The 21,010-nt window shown below is 43.8% G+C and overlaps 1 long non-coding RNA gene across 1 annotated transcript in view; it reads right to left on the bottom strand.

Annotated features, from left to right (window-relative positions):
* Positions 1–18,746, bottom strand: part of LOC146831353 (uncharacterized) — a 262,046-nt gene extending 243,300 nt beyond the window's left edge. The window contains exon 1 of the long non-coding RNA XR_014961560.1: positions 18,677–18,746. This is a non-coding gene — a long non-coding RNA (uncharacterized LOC146831353). The remainder of the gene's footprint in view (positions 1–18,676) is intronic.
* Positions 18,747–21,010: the final 2,264 nt, after the last annotated feature.

The following is a 21,010-nucleotide window of genomic DNA, read 5'->3' as shown; positions in this document are numbered from 1 at the left end:
CCCCCACAAACAAACGGTTCCTTTTCCACAGCTTTCCGAGATTCCTTCGGGCGTGCAGCGACCTCCAGATTACCTCTCAGCACAGTGAGGAAAAAGGCTGCAATGTTTGTTTGGTTTTGTTTTTCGAAAAAAAAAAAAATAAAGGGCCTCAGAAAAGGGTGCAAGCAGTAGGGCCAAAGTGAGAAAACATCACGTGTACCTTAACCTTTTGCCATATTTCCCACAATGGATTCGTGCCCAACAGGTTTCCAATAAAGATTACGTGCCACACACACACTTTTAGCATCTTGCAGGGATGTCTCTTTACGCGAATTCGCAGCAGTCTGTGATTGCTTGGCATGCACTTTCTCAACTTTGGTTTAGGTTTGTAAAGCCTTAGCCACGCTTACAGCGGCCCTCGCATGGCAGTCTTCCCCGCCCCCCCCCCCCCTCTCAGATGCTCCGACCCCTCCCATCCTGCAGGCGAAAACACGATCACACAACAGACATCAGGCGCCACAGATATCGAAACCAGACCGAGCCTTTAGGCTTGGTTAATGGCCCATTCGCAAGTGTCGGAATTACAGACAACAGGGGCGCTTGGAGAAAAAAAAAAAAAAAACAGCCTTCCAATTGCAGTTTCCTGTTCTGATGACAATACAGGATACAGTGGCCAGATAGAAGTCTTTACAAAAGTAGATGCCGGCTCAGATAAAATGTTTTATAACACTTACGAGATTTTTCGTGGAGCAATCCAAAGAGTGCTCAATGTTTGCCGTTTAGAAGTTCATTACTACAGACAAGTTGGTTGTAGGAAAATCTACAGCAAATCCATTTTGCAGGCATTAAAACTACCTTTTTATTAATTGTTAGGCACTCTTTCGCAAATTAGGCATTTCATTCCATTACACAGGATGCAAGGTCAGAAATTGAACAACGCCCGTCGATTTCTACAGGAATAGTTCAGCTGCTTCTAGACTTGCTGTGCTGTTCGAGGCACTATGTGGGGTACCCTTATTGGATGTGAGTCTACATTAATGTCCGAGGAAATACAACGAGCCTTTATGCACTCAGGCCTCTATAGCTAACAAAGTAGGACCCTTGCTGCCCCCGTTTACATGTAGGCAAGAGCGACCTTATGTTTGCGGACATGCTAATCAACCGAACGCACTCGGTCAATTTAAAGCAGAGTTGTATTTTTATTATAACTGAGAGCAGTCTTTAGTTGTTAATTTTGCTCTTAGTTTGCTTCAGACCTGTTTTGGGGGGGTTGAGGATTGTTTGTTGGCACACACCTACCTGAGGTGAAGAGTTTGGATTTTACACCCATTTTGGTCTTTGTTTCGCTTGGGATGCTTACCATGGATTTTTGCTCTCGTGGGCTGGAGCGAAACAAGAGTGTGTTTTTGGGGCATGCTTTGGATTCTGCAGATGTAAAAGCCAGAGTAGTTCACAAACAGAAGTGAGGGTGTGGAGATGGGCCTCACCCTCCACGTGTCTCTCCTCACCCTCCACGTGTCTCTCCTCACCCTCCACGTGTCTCTCCTCACCCTCCACACATCTCTCCTCACCCTCCACACATCTCTCCTCACCCTCCACACGTGTCTCTCCTCACCCTCCACACGTGTCTCTCCTCACCCTTCACACATGTCTCTCCTCACCCTCCACACGTGTCTCCTCACCCTCCGCCTCACCCTCCACATGTGTCTCCTCCTCACCCTCCACATGTGTCTCCTCCTCACCCTCCACAGGTGTCTCCTCCTCACGCTCCACATGTGTCTCTCCTCACCTTCCACACGTGTCTCTCCTCACCCTCCACACGTGTCTCTCCTCACCCTCCACACGTGTCTCTCCTCACCCTCCACGTGTCTCTGCTGCACGCCTCACACTGCTGCACGCTACACACTGCTGCACGCCTCACACTGCTGCACGCCTCACACTGCTGCACGCCTCACACTGCTGCATGCTGCTGCACGCCACACACTGCTGCACGCCTCACACTGCTGCACGCCACACACTGCCACATACTGCTGCACGCCGCACACCGCACACTGCTGCCCGCCGCACACTGCTGCACGCCACACACTGCTACACGAAACATTGCTGCACACCACACAATGCTGCACGGCACACACTGATGCAACCGGCACACTACTGCACGCCACACACTGCTGCACACTGCTGCATTACTCACTGCTACATGCTGCACGACAATGCTGCACGCAGCACAATGCTGCACGCCACACACTGCTGCATGCCACTGCACGCCACAGTGCTGCATGCCACACTGCTACACGAAACACTGCTGCACGCCGCACACTGCTGCACGCCGCACACTGCTGCACGCCGCTGCAGGTCACAGTGCTGCATGCCGCACACTGCTACACGAAACACTGCTGCACGCCGCAACACCGCTGCACGCCGCACACTGCTACACGCCCCACAGTGCTGCATGTCACACACTGATGCACGCCTCACACTGCTGCACTCCACACACTGCTTTTATGCGACTTTATGCTACTGACATTGTAAATTTCAATGCCTTATATTTGTTTTAAAACCAAAACAAAAATAAAAGTCATTGTAATTTTACAGTGCCAATAGCTCAAACTCTTATAAATGCGAGACCTATTGCATTGCAAATGCTTGTTAATTTATTTTTGTGGATTCACGGCTGCTGACGAGCAGCAGAATTTTTTATTGATTTCTTTCTCCCGGGACCTCCTGTTTTATTGCCTTTTCTCCGAGGTTACTTAAGAACTAGAGAATTGCCGCCAGCTGTGTTAGATAACACGGACATTCCCGCAAGCACGTTCTATGCTGAAAATAGAACAATTCCCCCTTTTTTCCTTGGCTGGGTAAGAACACTTCGGCAATACATACATGTTGGCACTGGAATACTGCCACGGCGCTTTTTGTGCCGTGTGTAAGAGGAATTGACTAGTGGCAGACGTATGCCTCTGGAACTCCTTACTGACTGGTTGTTGGAGAAGCGTTCTTTTCTGTGAACCACGTGAATAGTCTTTTCTTCGAAGAGACATCTTTATGGGAATTGATACACACTGGCCCATGTGAGTATGTGAGAGCATACAACCTGTATTCCATGTTTCTTTAAGCTGCGCTTTTCCTTAAGTTTTAAGGGGCAGATTTATGTTGCACTTGCACCACTTTTGCGCCGCCGTTGCGTCACTTTTGTGACGCAGCAGCGGTGCAAATCCTGCGCCATGGTGCGGGGTATTTACAACGTGACGCATCTGGGAGATGCGTCACGTTGTAAAGCCCTGCGCCACATGTAGGCGTTCCAGGGCAGGTGGGGGCGTTCCGGCACAGGAACGCCTCCTAAAAGTGGCTGAGTGAAATCTACAAGATTTCACTCAGTCACTTTTAGGCCCATGCTGCGTCAAAACCCTGCGCCTGCTTGAAGCAGGCGTAAGGATTGACGCAGCATTGTACAGATAGGGCCCCCCAGAACATTGCTGGAGCTGCGTCGCGCTTGCGATGCAACTCCAGCAATGCGCCACTTTTACGGCACAGATGCGTGACGCATCTGTGCCGTTTTTGCCCCATGGTGCGCCGCATTATAAATGCGGCGCGTCCATGGTGGCGCAGCTGTGGCGCATAATAATTGGCGCATCCCTGCTGATATGCAGGGATGCGCCAGTTAACATAAATCTGCCCCTAAGAGTAGAGCTCCCTTTAATTCTTTGTCATTTTCTTTTATAGGGCATCAGTATCTGCTGTGGTGGACATCCTCCCTGCTGGTTTCGATTGATGCTCCCCTGGTGGTTTTACCTTGTCTCTTCATGGGGGTACCTGGTTTTCCTTAAAGTGTCTTACTTAACCTGGGGTGACAGTATCTCTGGGGAGAGGAAAGGCTCGTTCTTTGCTCCTGAGGAATTGGTGCTTCTGCCTAGGGACCTGTTCTTCCCGCGACACCTAATGTTCGGGTCCCGAGATCTACAGTGGGGTAAAGGAAGACCAAGCAAGCATACACAGGTGGGGCAATTATTACGACTCTAGATTCTTTCTTTCATTAGGGCTGCTAGTGAAATCTCAAAGGAGATAGAGCTTACGGAATGTAGATTATCCCTAGGAGAGATAAATAGTGGGGAAGTCTTCAATGAGAGCCCCTTTAGTACGGTAATGATTGATCCAACGAGGAGCATTTATGACAATCTCCCCAATACCCAGATTGGTATAAACAACAGTGATACTATTTCTCCAAATGAACAACCTGTAAAAGGAAAAGAGGAGGGGCTAGACAACAGCAACTCCCAAAAGTGAGGAAATTAAAGGGGATAACTACTGGTACTGAACAGTTGCCGGCACAGAGCCTGTCAAATGATAATTTACAGGAAGTATATGCAAAATTGGAGCATGCCTTGCTAAAAATTCGGTCCAGCCCTTGATAAATCGATTGGAGTCATTAGAACGTCTAATTGAGCAGAGCGAGTCAGTTAAAAATACTCACATTTTTATTACCCCAAATGATGTTTCGAAGGGTCTAAAGCCGAAGTCAAAATCGTTTGTGTATAATTTGGGAGCAAATGGCAAAGTTGGAGAGAGGAAGGGGATGGAGAAATCGCAGACTCAGTCTCAGCTATTGTGTTTACAATCCTTGGGCCAGGAAAGAGAAATGTAACAACTAAAAGAAAGATCTTCATCTAATGAGGGTTCTAGTCCTATATATATGCCTGTAATTCTCATCGCCTCTAACGCCCAGAATGATTCAGTCTTTAGAGAAGCTCAATCTCTTTATTTACATATAGAGGCCAAGGAAGTCTCTGATAGGGAGGAAAGTAAGGCAACTGATAGGGAAGAAATTAGGGTACATATAAGGGCCATGATGGTGAGGGAACAATAAATAAGGTAGGAGAGGGAGGGAAATAGAGCCCAGACACTTTTCCTCTCACCTGAAGCACGCCCAAATGTCCTCATTTTGGTCAATGTGCCGGAATTAAGAAATGCCCAATATAAATCAACAGAGCAACTTATGGGAAAAGTGCTCCACTGGCTGAATACATTTTTCAAAATGGACACATTTATACACAGACATACTCATGGCGAGAATTCCCTGGGTCGGACTGGCCCGGTTCATTATTGTGATACATTTTAAAAGTGAAGAATTGGTGAGGGACATGCTAGGGTAACTCCCCATAGCACAATTTATAGGACAACAGATAGATGCTCTACCATTAGGTTTATTTTTTTTTTTAAACTCGAGAGACCCAGTCATTCGCGGAATGCGTTGGTCCCCAGTTTGGGAGGACCGTATTTCTCTTTATGCTGATGATATCCTGCTATACCTTACATCCCCTAAGAAATCTCTGATTGCAGTTCTCGACATCCTTGCCATTTTTGGCAGAAACTCAGTTTGGTATTAACTGGCAAAAATGTCCTCCGTGGAGACCCTCCTCCGTCACGGAAGGTTTCAAATATCTGGGAATATTTATCGCCCTTGATCAGTCACTCTGATATTCCCGCAACCTCATCCCCCCACTGCAAAGGCTCAAACGATACATCACAAATTGGAAGTCACTTCCACTTTCAATGCTGGGCAAGGCGGCGCTTTTTAAAATGATGTCATTGCCCCGTTTTCTATGCACTACAAAACTCAACTGACCTTGTCCCTAACTCATACTTCAAAGAAATAGAAGGGCTCCAGCGTGAGCTTTTGTGGAATGGGAAACCACGCATTGCCTTGCACAAACTGACACTCAACTGGTATGATGGGGGAATCGGTTTGCCGGATATCAAAAAATACTATTGGGCTGCACACTTTGCAGCCATTAATCACGGCATCTACGGCCGCTTTGGTGACCCGGGATTCAATATGGATAGATGGCTCCTCCCTGGAGGTGTCTACAATCGAGTAGTCTACTCCAAACCAGGCAGACACCCACTCACAGACCCCACCAAACATGCGGTCGATGTCTGGCACTCAAGTAATAAATCGCTTGGATGGGACCAGAAACTTACACTAGCAACACCCTTATGGGATTCTCAAAGGCTGGCGTGATTTGTGGAAATCAAAGGGCTTTGACAAATGGGAGCTAATAGGCATCTCGCGTATAAAAAATCTCTGGGACGAGGGCGACGTGAAATCCTTTGCCACACTCCAGCGCCAGCATGAGTTGGCAGATTCGGAGCGGTTCCGATATTTGCAAATCCGGCATGCTCTGCGATCGACCTTGCCCAGAGAGTCCTCCCCTCCTGATACATCCCCACTAGAGGAAAGGATACTTGACGGTCACTTGCCTGAGAAAGCCATTTCCCTCGCATATAAAAAACTCATAAACAACATGGAGGATCCTCTCCGCACGTTGTGGGAAAAATGGGTTAGAGATGGCATCGAAATAGATGACGAGGTTTGGCAGGTGGCAGTTTCGTCCTCCAGAACAGTCGTAATCCCAGCACGTCTCCGATTAATACAACTGAAGGTCTTCCACAGAATCTGTGTCACGGGACCTCAACTACTACACATGGGAGGGCCAACTGACAGGAATTGCAGGCGGGGATGTAATCAACTGGGCACTTTTATGCATATAATCTGGCATTGGAAACCTATTCAACGTTATTGGCAGACGGTGCACGATGTGATCAGTGAAGCTTTGGCAATTATTCTCCACCCAGAGGTGCACAGATGCCTCCTAAATATCTGGTAACCCACTGACCTCAACACACACACTACTCAATGGGCCACACTAGGACTCACGGTAGCCAACATCGCACAGCTCTGGGGAGCTACGCACGCACACAAAATAGCAGACTGGAAGAAAGATCTCGACTGGTGTATGCATAGGGAAAAGACGGCCTACATTGCCCGTGGCTGCCCCCGTAAATGGTCTAAGATCTGGGACCCCTGGAATACGTATCGTGGTCATATTTGTGTCCCATCCCGCAATATTGATTGTGATGATGCCCCTTCTCCATGACCCCCAATGAAATATCCTATTGTATTTGTATTGGTATTTGTCTCCACTGTAATCTCACATGTCATATACACTGTACTGTACGTTCATGTCGATACGTGTTAATAAAAAGATATTTTAAAAAAAACCTCACAAAGCCTGCAGGACCCAGGCAGGGGCAAGAGATAATTGGGTACCCTCCTTTAGAAAAATTAACCCACCAAGTTGACTCAATGAAGTCCACACAAATAACAGGTTGGCCCAATTAGAGGATTTGAAGGCGTATGAGTGACACTCTGGGTGGGGTATCATGCAAGGTCATAAGGGAGGAGAAGTCAGGTTACTGTTCAAGGAGGAGTATGAGCAGGGGAATGAGGGAATAGAGGAAATATAATTTAATGGAATATAGCTGGGATTAGCCGTAAAAGGGATACTGAAGATTAGCAATGTCAGATAAACAAATATGATATTGTGTGCCGAAACTTGAGATGGAGCACCAGTATTTATGGATGATTTCAGATCTTAAAAAACGTTGGCAGTTCCATTTAGAGCTGGTAGGGCAAAAGGTGATATTGAGACATGGGTTGCTCATACCGTTAGTATTGAAATACTGAAGTTTTTAAATGTTTCCTTATATTTTCATTATTTAATATCTATGGGACAAGGAGAATGGGACCTCCTAATAATTAATTTTTATAACAATAAATTTGATGTTGTGATAGACACTGTGGTAAGTGAAGTGGAAAGGGCGATTGATGAAATAAGAACCCAACACCCTAAATCTTTTAGATTTATTTGGATGGGTGATGTTAATATTATAGCCTGTCATTTAATGGACAAATCAGTGTGCTGGGTACTAGATTGTGGTAGAGACCCACTCGTCCATTTTAAACATAATACGTATGGAGAGGACCTGAATAGGACTTTAGTTATATGGAATTTGGGGATTGAAAATAGTATTAATCCGGTGTCAGGAAATATATGGATAAAACGTATGACTCAGGGTCTACAATTGATTTTATAATAGTCTCTAAATCGTTAAATGATAGACTTAGTAATAAGATTGTTGTTTTTATGGCCTTCAGCGACCAGGCTTCCTTTACATATGACATGTGATAGTAGACTAATTGTAAAATACAAAAAGGATCGAGTATCAAAGCCTGCCCTGGCCAGAACTAATGGCTATATACTAAAATGGGATAGGGTGGAGGGGGTATACTCTGATGCTATGATTTGTTTAGATGACAGTGCTCCTGAGGAGCAGGCGATAATAGCCTTCGAAGATGTCTTGAAAGGGATAAGAAATCAACTAACAATCACGTTTAAGAATAGAGATATTGCTCAAGAGCCATGTTTGACCATAATTGTGCTAAGACTGCCATTAATTTATGCACTGCCCTGCGAGCAGTACCTAGGGAACAGGTAGTTATATGGTTCCTACGAACAAGTTACAAAAAGACAAGGAGGGATGAACTAAAAGTCCTAAAATACAAAGCACTGGAAGATTTAAGGCAGAAGAGGGATAGTCGGGAGTTTTGAAAGGTGGTAAATGCCCCCTTTCTAAAAGACGAAGGGGCACCATCATTAGATATGCATATAGAGGAGGAGAGGTGGGTCATGCATTCTCAAAATATTTTTACAAACATTAAAGTTGACTATAAGTAATAACTAAAGCAATGAAGGTCAACCTACTACCCAGCTAACTTTTATTGGAAAGAAATAGAATGTGCATTGGCCCAGACCTACCCCTTGAAGGAGCCCAGACCTGATGGGGTTCCAGTAGATGTATTTTTAGAAACCAAGGCACTGTGGGGTCCTGCCCTGACAAATGTATTTAATGTTGTAGTCAAATTTGGACCGCCAACTACATGGAAACATTCAATAACTGTAACAATCTATAGAAACGGCAATAGATTAGACCCAAAGAACTATAGACCTTTTCCTTAATTGATAGCACAGCAAAATCAAAGGGCAGGGTGTTATTAAATAGATTAGAGGTTTGGGCAAGGGATAAGGAAATGTTAGTGGAGGCCCAATATGGTTTTAGAATAGTTAAGGGAATGATTGACCAGTGCCTAATTTTGACCATGATAATTTCTAAATACACACTTGCCAAAGACGGACAGTTATGCATTACATTCATGGATTTGACAGTCACGTTTGACTTTGTGGCCCACAATACATTGTGGGTAATTATGGAGGATATGGGAGTGGAGCCTCCTAATATTTCGTTCGAAAGGCAGTTATGCAGAGGAGTAACAGTGTGTGTCCATTTTGGAAGAGAAGGAGAATGCACAAGGGCCCTCAACATCGAGAGAGGGGTGAGACAGGGCTGCATCCTTGCCCCCCTTTTGTTCTCACTGTACACAAATGGGTTAGAGGAAATATTGGGTGAATGTACTCAGGACGTCCCATATGTTGAGGCATCTCCCTTACCTATACACCTCTATGCAGATGATGCAGTGCTCCTGGCTAGGACTCCAGTGGCACTGCAGAAACTCATAGGAGTAGCGAGATTTATGGCTAGTTTACATCTTCAGGTGAACGTTGCCAAATCCTTTGTTTTTATTGCAGGGCCGTACCCAAGGAAAGCCTTAGTCTTCCATATATAAAAGAGAAGATTGGAAGTAGTGGATACATTCTCTTACTTGGGGGTCTTATTCGATAGGAAACTATCATGGAAAAATATGGTCTTAAATAGATCGATCCTCCTGGAAAACGGCATTGTGACACTTTCAAAGTTTAAAATAAAACTGGGATCTAAACCTATTTCTGAAATATTGAACATTTATTTAGCGAAAGCTAAGGCTAATGCCATTTATGGGGCAACAATTTGGGGAACAATAGTCTGTCTTAAGTCTGTCTTAAGTCTGTCTTAAGTTGGTCTTAAGTCTGTCTTAAGTCGGTCTTAAGACAAACTTAAGACAAAATCCTAACTTCTGTGAATACCAAAAGTAGTAAGTTTAGGATTTTGTCTTAAGTTAGTTCTGTGAATCGGGCCCTAAGAATTCATACCCCCAGGACCATTATCTGATTTTAATTATTTTTGGGTCTTTTTGCTCATTAAATGTTCTCTATTTTTCTATACTGGTTTGAATATATTACTGTATTGTGTTCTTTACATAAAAATTGTTGGTACATTAGGAACATAAAACGCCCTTTTCTGGGGATTGCATGTTGCTTGTGCAATAACCACCAGGGGTTGAACATAGATTCTCCAAGGTCTGTGTTTTGGCCTAACCAGATAGCATTTATTAAGTTGGTATGCATCACCCGCTCCCAAACTAAGAACCAAGAGTAGTTAGCCATGCCTCATTTTACAGCGGGCAGGCCAATAATACTTAACAGAAAGAGTATTTTGTCAACTGATGATGTCAATAAAATGTGTATAAATTCTCCACGTTATTGCATGGGCTGCATACAGCAGAGGTTGGAAACACAAAGCAGTTATTGCTTGTTTGTGTTTGCAAGCTCTACTGCATGCACGGACTCAAACATTTTTCAAGTTCATGTATGCTCTGAAGTTATGAAAAAGGAACTCATAGACCTCTTCTGTGCCGGCACTGCACAGAAAACAAGATCATGATCTGGACTCCAGAGCTTCAGAAAGCATGCCAGAACATAGATGAGACACTGAGTATGTGGGCGTTCCAGGAAACAGGTGCCTGCATGGGTTGGTGATAGATGCTAGGAAGATGCAGAAGCCAGTCTGTGAGGAGTCATAAAGAAGTGGGAGGGCAAGGATGTGCAGGACGGATATTGTGGGTAAGTGAGATCTGTAGTACTTAATTTGTGCCGGTGGTTTCCGGTGCTTGACACCAGCACTTAATTGTGAGCACCTACTCTAGTGACAGTCCACCACATGGTGGCGCTGTGTTTTTGTAATTCTGAGGTGAGCACAACAACCGTGTTGATTAAGTCAATATACATTGAAAACTAATAATGCTAGCCTCTCATGTCATTATAGCTATGTGTGGGCTGAAATAGTCTGAACTGTCACACTTCTAGGAGTTCTACGGTTAGCTGTTATGTTGGTACTGCCATTGGCAGGGCATGGGTGGTGCAGGCTGCAGCGGCCTTCTGAGTAGGTCCCTGCCACTTCATTTTGTATAAATGAAGCACTGGAGCTTTATAACCATCTGCCTCACCTCTGCTCTGTTCCTCCAGCCCAGTGTTATGCTTTAAGCTTGCTGCATGGTAGAGGGTGACCTAAACACAGCCCTTGGTGTTGGATTCAACGATGCATTCAATGTATCCGAAAGATCTGAGCGTTTTCCCAATACAGCCTTGGTATTTCTACTCGTAAATATAGCTTTGCTATGCATCTCACTTCCACGTCAGTGTTTCTAAGGTCTGCAACATTCTTTACAAAATACGCTTGCCTTTCTTTTGCTGTGAACCAAGAGGCAATTCAAATAATATCTGTATCTATACTATATGTAGGTGTTGTGGCTGGATGTTTTCTCATACTGTGTTTAACGCGTTATTGATTTTTCCTCACGCTGTGTCGGTGACCGATGTGACAAGGCTTCAGCGCAGGTGCCTCCCAGGCACATTCCTGAGAGAGGCGCGTAAAGAGCAGGGGGTCACAGCGCGTGGGCAGTAACACCTGCCGGCTCTGCGCGCTCCCTTCATCTTCTCTGCCTTGCCTTATTCACTGTTATCTCTTATTAGTCTCGTCTTCACTTACTGTTGTGTGGCACGGAAATCATGTCATCATGAGAATAACTTGTATGAGTCAGAGAAATAATGCACAGAAGGTATGTGTGTGCGTGCGTGTGTGTTAACTGCAAAACCAATGGTTGAAGGGACTTAATAGACTTAATATTTCGGTGAAAATGACAGTTAAAACATATTGTTTCAAACGAACAAAACCACTGAAATTCAATATATATCTCAAATTACTATAACTCGTTCCTTAAAGTACCTGTAACTCACTGCCCGCTATGCACAGTGTTGTCATCAATGACATCATTTCAGATATTGCAGTGACATTATTAATCATGCCATCGAACGTGTCATGAATGATGTAATATTGGAGTTAATTAGCAGTGTATGGTGATGTAGTTACTTTAGGGCACGGTCAATTCTGATCAATGTGGACCTTCAGATTTGCATTGTGGTCATTATACATTGTGTGGCAATGCTACTTATTCTGACATTAGTAATAACTGTGTTCAGCTTTTTATGTTTCGTTTTTTTTCTTTCAAACGTTTTTTATTTTGATATTTGTTTTGGGTGTTTATGTATTGCAGAAAAAACAATGCACCCTTTAAAACATTCACACATATTGATTCTGTGCCATGGTACACGGTCTTCAAAATATTTTGAAATTTAAACAAGTTCTAGGTGGAATGGTTAAATTATTCTCGGTCACTGGAATTATTCAGAGACAGCATTAATTCCTATAATTTGAAGCTCAGTGCAATACTTTAAACAGGTGGCAATCTTATCAGGCACTGCTCACTACTCCACAAAGGTCTTGCAAAACAAAGGCACCATTGCATCTTAATCAAAGGGGACATATTTACTAGAAAATTATACAGCGTGACGCTGCTAGTCATCTTGCTGTGGCAAGCTGTGTCATTAGGAAAGTGCAGGGCTATGTCATATTTACTCAAATACAATGCATCCCTGTGCTTTCCTCTGCACTGGCACAGATTTTGCTGCCTAACGCCAATGCAGGCACCCTTGAAGGGTGCCTGTGTTGCAGGGCTGATTGTTAATTGATGGCGTTTTCCTCCTCCTATGTGTGCTGAAGAATGCAGCACACATAAAGGAGCAAACAACGAAGAGAAATAAAGGTATTCCTCCTTGTTGCACCACTTTAATGCCTCCCATGGGGGAGCGTTAGAATCAGATGCATTCCCAGGTTTGTGAAACCTTGTAAATCTGGGAATGCATCAGATTCCATGAGTGATGCATGGGAACAACACCCAGGGAATGCCCCTCTCAAGCAGAGTAATTTATGAAAGGGGGCCATATTTACACAGCTATGAAAAGCCACTCAGGGTGGCTTTAAGTGGCTTTGTAAATATGGGCCGGCACACTGCCTCCAATATGTGTCACAGAAGTGATGCTTTGACTGTGTAAAAGTGCCACAGGGGCAATGTTCCCTCTAATTATTTTTGTCTTTGTGCGGAAGCACAATGTTTGTGAGTGCACTTTATTGAGCTGTGTGTGGAATCAAGATTGCACCATAAATAACTGCTTTGAGGTGTACAGCCCCAATTAATTACCACAGATAGGGACTGGGCTTCCCATCTGTGAGAAGGTGGCCTGGTATATGATGTCCACTAATTAAAGTGATCACCTTGCACCAGTTCAAACAACCCTTATGGTGATTTAAGAGGTTCAAGATAACCTTATACAAGCTATCCAAGTGGTAGCTGTGGAGAGCAGCCTTCAGGCTTAGTCTTGAAAGAATGTTAAGCAGCCTATTTGACCAGAATGCCATCTTATTGTATTGGTTAAATGAAAGGAGAACTGCAGGTAGTTATAAAAATATGTATTTAGTATTATAACACCTTAAATACCTCACAGTATCTGCTACAGGCAGATTAACACAAAGCACACAATACTATAGCACATAAATAAACGTAAGCAGCACTAATAGATAGTGGGCTCCAGCGGGAGACCAAACCATATACTAAAATAGTGGTACAAGAACCACGACTCAATTCAAGACAGTGTCTAGAGGTTATAGAATTGCTGGGAGCCCAAGGAACCACCCAAGGTGAGTAAGGAAGGACTCTACGGAGGACGGGTGCAGTGTGAGAGCGCGACCGCGTGCTACGTACAATTCAATGGGAGAGTGCAGTTGCACTTTGTGTTTAAGGACCCTTCTCAGTGGATTACAAGAAACCCCTTTTTAACACAGGAGGTTGGAGAGCCACCTCACCCTTGGATACCGAAGTATCAGAGTTACCTATCCCAGGGAAGTCGGGTGCATAGAGCGGACGTAGCGTCAGAAACTGTTGTCGATCTCAATAGGAGTCTTCAAAGAAATGCCACTGCTGGAAAGAAGAAAAGTGTCAGGTGGAACCCACAGGTGAATTCTTGAAGGAAGGAACCTGAAAGTAGAGGGGACAGAGTCTGGGTCACTCAGGGGTAACCAGGCGCTCGTAGACTAATGCCAATTGATGTCGGGTGCTTCAGGTGTAAAGATAAAGACCTTGACTCTGCAGCCACAGGGACCAGAAGATGTGGAGGATGACCAGGAGCCAGAAGTAAGCTGTCACACAAAGGATGTCGCATGCTGAGGGGTCGGTGTCCGGTGGGAGTACCAACAAGCCTTTGCAACTGCAACCCACACAGAGGGTCACGTTTGGATATGGTTCAGGCCAGCAAGGTCTAAGGGACTCACCAATTACAGAGGAGTCAGGGCATGCCTGGAGCAACCAGGATAGCCCAAGGAAAGCAGTGCTGTCCCTCAAATGGACCCACAGGCCAAAGGCACAGGAGTCGCAAGGGGACCTCCATGAGTTTCACAAAGTCATAGCTTGCAGGGCATAGAGTGTGAGGAGGTCATTGTCGTTTGTACAAAATGTGCGCAGAGGTTGGGGCTATCAATAGCCCAATGTACTTAGTTGGGGAATGCTAACAAGCATATGCACTTGCAAATGTAAGCAGTGCACAGGGGTTCAGGTTATGCTGTCCTCATAAGGGATACTGGCCTCAAACTTAGTGAAAGGGCAACCCAACTTCAAGGAATGTAGGAACCCACCTCCTGTGTTGCTGGAGCTTTCGGAGTCTGCAGGAGCTCAGGATCAGTAGACCAGTCAGTTGTGTTACGGTGCCTGGGAATGCAGGGGAGTGACTCCTTCACCCCAAGGGAGATACTTCCAGTTGTCCTTGATGCTCCACAGGTCCTGCACAGAGCCACCATAATGCACGGGCACAGACAATGCTTTGGACGGAGAGGGAGACGAACGCGGGCCCAGTGGAAGTCCAGCGTGTCCAGACAGTCGAAGGTCAGTGGTTTCTTGATCAGAATCTGGTTCACATCAAATCTAGGGTCCTACAGCCAGGTAAGCCCTTTTGTACCCACGGGAGAGGGTTTGACAGATTCAGGGGACCCTCCCAGGGGAGTGTCAGAACAGTGGGGAGGATACTCCTATGTCCTTTGTCCTGTTTCACACCAAAGCAGGAGCCATCGGCTCCTAGGACTGGTTTGAACTGGACTATGCACAGGGACACCAAGTGTGACCCAGATGCAGACTGTCGGGCACTTCGGAAGTGCACCCACCCAGCCCCAATACACTAAATCCTGTCTGGGAGGTGGTCACACCTCCCTGAGACAGTATGCCTATTGTCCTGCCTTCCCCTGCTCAAGCTTGGCTCAGCAGCAGGGTGGGCAAAAATGTGTCTCTGGTCGGCAGCAACCATTTTTTGCTTCCCGGGTCGAGAAGGCTGGTACCAGGAAGACCAGTAATCCCACGAAGATTGCTTCTTAAGGGTGGAATCATACCTCCCACACCGGTTACCAATGTGGAGGTATGATTCCAAGGTGTTTGATACCAAACACGACATGTTTTGTTGCAGCTGTTTTTGAGATAGAATTTTACGCGAGCATATGATGCACCGCTACCTATATGTCTGGCTGCGTCAAAGACAACCCGGAAGAATGGTCCCTGAAGGCTGCAGAGGGTCTCTGCTCATGCAGGGGCACCCTCTCACATAAAACCCAGTACCCTGCCTTCAGGATTGTCAAGGCCTGCTAGAAGGGTGACCGATAGGTTATAAGTGTAGTGACATATTAATATAGTAAACTTATATCTAAAGTAAGTGGTGCATGCACCATCTTACACAGGCTTCAATGGCAGGCCTCTAGGTCCATTTTGCATGGCCTGTCATTTGTGGCATAATACATCCTTCAACCCATGAGAGGCCTCTGGGGTACCTATGCCCTGGGTACATGAGTACCATATACTAGGGACTGACAAGGGTACCCCAGGGTCCAATCTGGAGGGTACCTAAGTAGATGCATAGCATTTTTAAGGAGAAAGCAGATAGACTGGGGTCCTGATTAGCAGGATCCCAGCCAGACTAGTCAAAACAGTATAACATCAAGCAAAAAGTGAGGCTATCCATAAGAAGCAGATCCTACCTTCCTACACCATCAATACAGTTAAAGTGGCACATCATGGTAACATTTTAAAGCAGACATATTTTGGTGTTACTTTTTATTATTAGTACCCATTCTTTAAGTTACAGTGGGACATTATATTGGTTCAAACTCTAAATAGAATTTGATAGAGTTTGTTCTCCTTGGAATTAGGAAATTGGAATTAGGACATCCGTGACAAAACATACTATCTAAAGCACACAGAAATAAACCTTTGGTCAAACCTAATTAGGTTTAAGAACTTTACAAGGACTTTCTGGGGTCTTGTACGTGGGGTTTTGAGGACAATTAGAGATACATTTTGAAGTATATTTGTTCAGTAACTGACGTGAAAAATTAATGGTATATAAATACTGTGGGACTTGGGCTATTTCTGACACCGTTATTAAAATACGAATGGGATATTTAACTGGACACACTGATCTTATTTGGCTACAATGCAAACTTGGAAGCACTGCTTGATTTGTGAAAGAACAAGTGCTGTGCCCTCCTTTTCCTCAGAGGCCCGCTGGTGACACTGTTGAATGTCGGGGTTGCTGAATACCAAGGTTGTCATCTCTTAATTAACCTTGTGCTTCCTTCATCCACCACAATACTCCCCCCACCGCTTTATCCCACTCTTGAAGGGTGCTTTTCATCCGCATCATACTCTGTGTTCCTTGCAGCAAGAACTGCACAATGAAGAGACTGCTAGCAGCATGACAAGTGGTCACAGTAGGGCTAGACCACTGGGAAATGTGAAAAGTGTCTTCAGATTGGCTGTCTTCAGGGTGGGGGCCAGATCTGGAAGTTATTTTTCATACCACAGGTATGGTGTAGGCTACCTGTTCTTTGTAGTATATTCTCCTCATCCAGCACTGCACATATCATTTGGCAATGCATAGCATTTGAAATGGTGATAAAGGTCAAAACATCTGGTGAAAGAACCACCACCTTCTCTTAAGTATGTAGCTTGATTGCACATACAAACAGGCATATTCTCTCTCTCTAGAAATGCAATCTAATTACGCTGAGAATTTATTATAGAAGACTAGAGGTAATACATACAGGCATGGTGGCAGGGTATATCTTGCTGCACCAACTACCAGTGTTTGTCCAATGTAAATCACAATGAATTCAATAATGCTCCATACAATTGCTAACAAGCAATGCCCACCTCTCGAAACCAGCCACCCACTATGGTTTCAAATACAACACGAGAACACAAGAGATGAGAGGCATTATTGTAAAAGCAAACATTCACAGGGTTTTAATCCCACAAATAATAAAGGACAGCGATGACAGAAATAATCATTCTTTCACTAGGTGATGTTGTAGATCCTTTTATTCATTATTTCATACACAATAGCCAACGCGTTACACCCTTGCGGGCTTCTTCAGGGCTGCAAATAACAATACAAACATAATAAAAAAACACGCTATTTACAAATTATTATTTATATAGATATACATTAATATATACCTAGACCGATTTTTCATTTGATGTACATAACCAAAATCGTGGCACACATATGCAATATGACCAAATAGAGACATCAGTGGTGCAAGAGTCAAACATGGTGTTCATGAAATATATACATTAATTGGTTGCAAAACTAACCCCACACAGGGGGACCTTTTGTTATTTTAAAAACTAAATTCCATGTACCAAAACAAAGGGTTCACATTTTGAACACACATATTTTGGCCACCTATGTTCAAGAAATGGTAAACCAAAAAAGGAAAAAAAGAAAGAAAGAAGCTTATGTGATGCCCCTTATATGCAAAATACTCAAGAAACGAGGGGAGGAAAGGAAAAAAGAGAAATTAGATGCTGAAAAGAGGAAAGACATTTAGATGCTAGAGTAGAGGAAAAAGAGGAGAAAACAATTATAGCAGAAAAAAATATATAAGCAAGTGGGCTAAATCAAGGTTACTTCAATTATAAAACAAAAAAGACAAAAACACTCATTCTTACATTGTCCCAAATACCACATCCAGATTGTATATTAAACACACAATCTGTAACCACCAGGTAAGTGGTCCACAAGGTCGAGAAAGGGGATTCCACAGGGTATTAGCCCAAATCGGTCAACACGTTCTTAAATATTATTTCCGATCACAGAATCTAAGAAAAGCAAAGCGCAGGTCCGTTAAGAATCTAAGCACCGATTGCGAAAACAGAGACCCAGCATGCACTAAGTAGTATAAGAGTATAACACCACAATATACCTGAAAAGGGATATTTATTGTGTAAAGATTCATAGTCACTGTCCCAGTCAAGAACCAAGATATATGGAGTGTTGCGCGCTCAGTCGCAGGCCTAAAGACAAAGCAAGTGTAAACAGTTACACAGAAATCAAAAGCGCTATAACTCATGAGTACCCTTGTAAATAGTGACAAACCCAACTAGTCCAATGAACTTAAGAAGCTCCTAACCAGTATTGTTAGTTGAGCATAAGAGCGATCATTTGTGACGGATGAACATACCGGACAGACACTCTACGCCATTCAACATTTAGGAAAAAAACAATCTAAGCACATCAGTCCAACTCAATGTTGCAGCTCTAAGTTATTGAGCACATTAATTTAGCCCAAACACATCCATAGCGAAACACTATCATTTAGAGCGACCAATGCGCAATTTACGCAGCCCAAACACATCCGTGTTCAACATTACCTGTTCACGCGGCCATCGAGGGAACCCCTGACATGTCGAGTATTTCAAGTAAAAGCCATGCCAAACAAACCAGAGTTTAAATTGCCATTCTGATTAACAAAGTCCAACCAGCTGAGTTTTGAAGAGGTGAAAAGCAAAGCACTAGAATGCCAACCACGGCATCCATGTTGCACTTCCTTAAATTACAGATGCACGCCAAATCTTAAACATGAACCCTACCTGGTAACCAACCAAAGATAAAAGCCTGTTCAAAGATGTAAATTATCAGCGTCTTTACTCACAATTATAGAAAAAATTATACATTCGATTATATATTAAAAACCATTCTTGAATGTGTATCTTTTTCAAATTTATGTATTCTTATAAAAGTGAAGGAATGGAGGGACTCGAACCCTGCAGATGCATATGCTAATCAAACCTGCTCAGTATGCTGTGCTATGTTAGCCTGTTGAAATAATTGGCACTCCTAGCCTATTTCTCAACATATACGACCAATTATTAATCAAATGCCACTACTGGAAAAATAATTCAATTCTAAACTAAACACCATTCTCAATTATGTGTCTTTTTCAAATATATATATTTTTACAAACATGATGGAATGGAGGGACTCGAAACCTGCAGATGCGTATATTGATCAGCCCTGCTCAGTGTGTTGTGCTATCTGAGCCTGTTGAAATAGTTGTCACTCCTAGTATATTTCTCTACATGTACGACCAACTATTAACCAAAAACCAATACAGGAAAAGAATCAAAAGACAACTATGGTCAGTAGAAAAGACGATAGAACTCGATATCAGACCCGTCAAATATGCAAGTCCAAGCCAATGTCCTCATATTTGCGAGCAATTGAAATAAAACCACATTGATTGATATACCTAACCAAAGGTACCGAGTGCTCTCTGCTACACAGGGAGACGCCAGATGCACAGGGAGACACAGACACTTCTTTAGTCTCACCATTTCTTGATGTACAGGGTGTGGCACCATAGTTTTAAGCAAAACAATGTTTAACAATGCAGAACATATTCAAACAACAAGATTCTCATTTACTAAAACTGACACAAGCAGACATCAAGTAGTTTAGTAGTGTCAGTGAACATAAAGGATCTGTCAAAGAAGGGATGCATTTCCGTGTCCAAGTTTAGACCCTCAGTTGTAGATCTCAATCTACAGATCCATTTTGCTTCTAGTTGGCGTAGCCACAATTCCCTATCACCACCCCTCTGCAAAGGGGGTACATGGTCAATAGCGTGGAACTTAAAATTAGACCTGTTTCTTTTTGAGGTACACTCATGGGACACTAATGCGTATGTTACATCGCCATTCAGACATGTTCTCCTCTGTTCTTGAATATGTGTCTTGAAGGGACGTACTGTACTCCCTACATAGATTTTATCACTCATGCATACAATCACATAGATCACAAATCGTGTTAGAAAGTTAATTAAATGTCTAATGGTGTAGGATCTCTCCGTGTTGTATTTAATGATTTTAGTGATTTGTCGCAAATTGCAGATGTTACACTCGCCACAAGGAAAAAACCCCATCGGGCGTGCAAGCCATATTTCCTGTACCTTTTTGATAGGTCGCGTGTAACTACGGCACATCGCCTCTCTGATGGTCCTACATCTTTTGTAGACGACACTTGGCTTATCCTGCAAGAGATGACCTACCCCAGGTACACCCTTCAACAAGTGCCAGTGTTTCCTGAGGATTTTAAATAAATCTTGGTTCAGAGCGGAGTTTGTAGTAATGAACGACAAACATTCCTTGTTAGTCCTCCTTGACGCTAGTGTTTCCACACTTTCCAATTGGTTGGCTCTCTCCAATGCTTGAGAGAGAATAGGATCCCTGTACCCCCTGCATTTGAGGCATTGTACTAGCTCTTGGCTATGGTTCTTATAATGTGTTTCTTCACTGCAATTTCTTTTTATACGTACTAACTCCCCATAGGGAATGGCTTTCTTAGTACTCAAGGGATGCGAGCTCTGGAAGTGTAGTAAACTGTTGACAGACGTTTCATTTCTGTAAAGAGTGCTCTGCAAGGTGTTATTCTGCATATAAAGAGAAAGATCAAGAAATTGGATCCTTGACCTGGACATAGTCATGGTGAATCTCACATTTAAAGAGTTTTTATTCAAATAAGAAAAATATGATTTAAAGGTTTCCTCTGTTTCAGACCATATGATGAAAATGTCATCAATAAAGCGCCCGAGAAGTTTGATATATTCAGTCCATGGTGCGGCCGCCTGGGCCCATACGTATACCTACTCCACCCCATGAACAGGTCGGCATAAGAGGGGGCAAATTTGGACCACATTGCGGTCCCCT

This window comes from Triturus cristatus, chromosome 5_1 (genome assembly GCF_964204655.1).
Source record: "Triturus cristatus chromosome 5_1, aTriCri1.1, whole genome shotgun sequence".
In the NCBI taxonomy this organism is placed as follows: Eukaryota; Metazoa; Chordata; class Amphibia; order Caudata; family Salamandridae; genus Triturus; species Triturus cristatus.
This window is presented reverse-complemented; position numbering and strand designations above follow the sequence as displayed.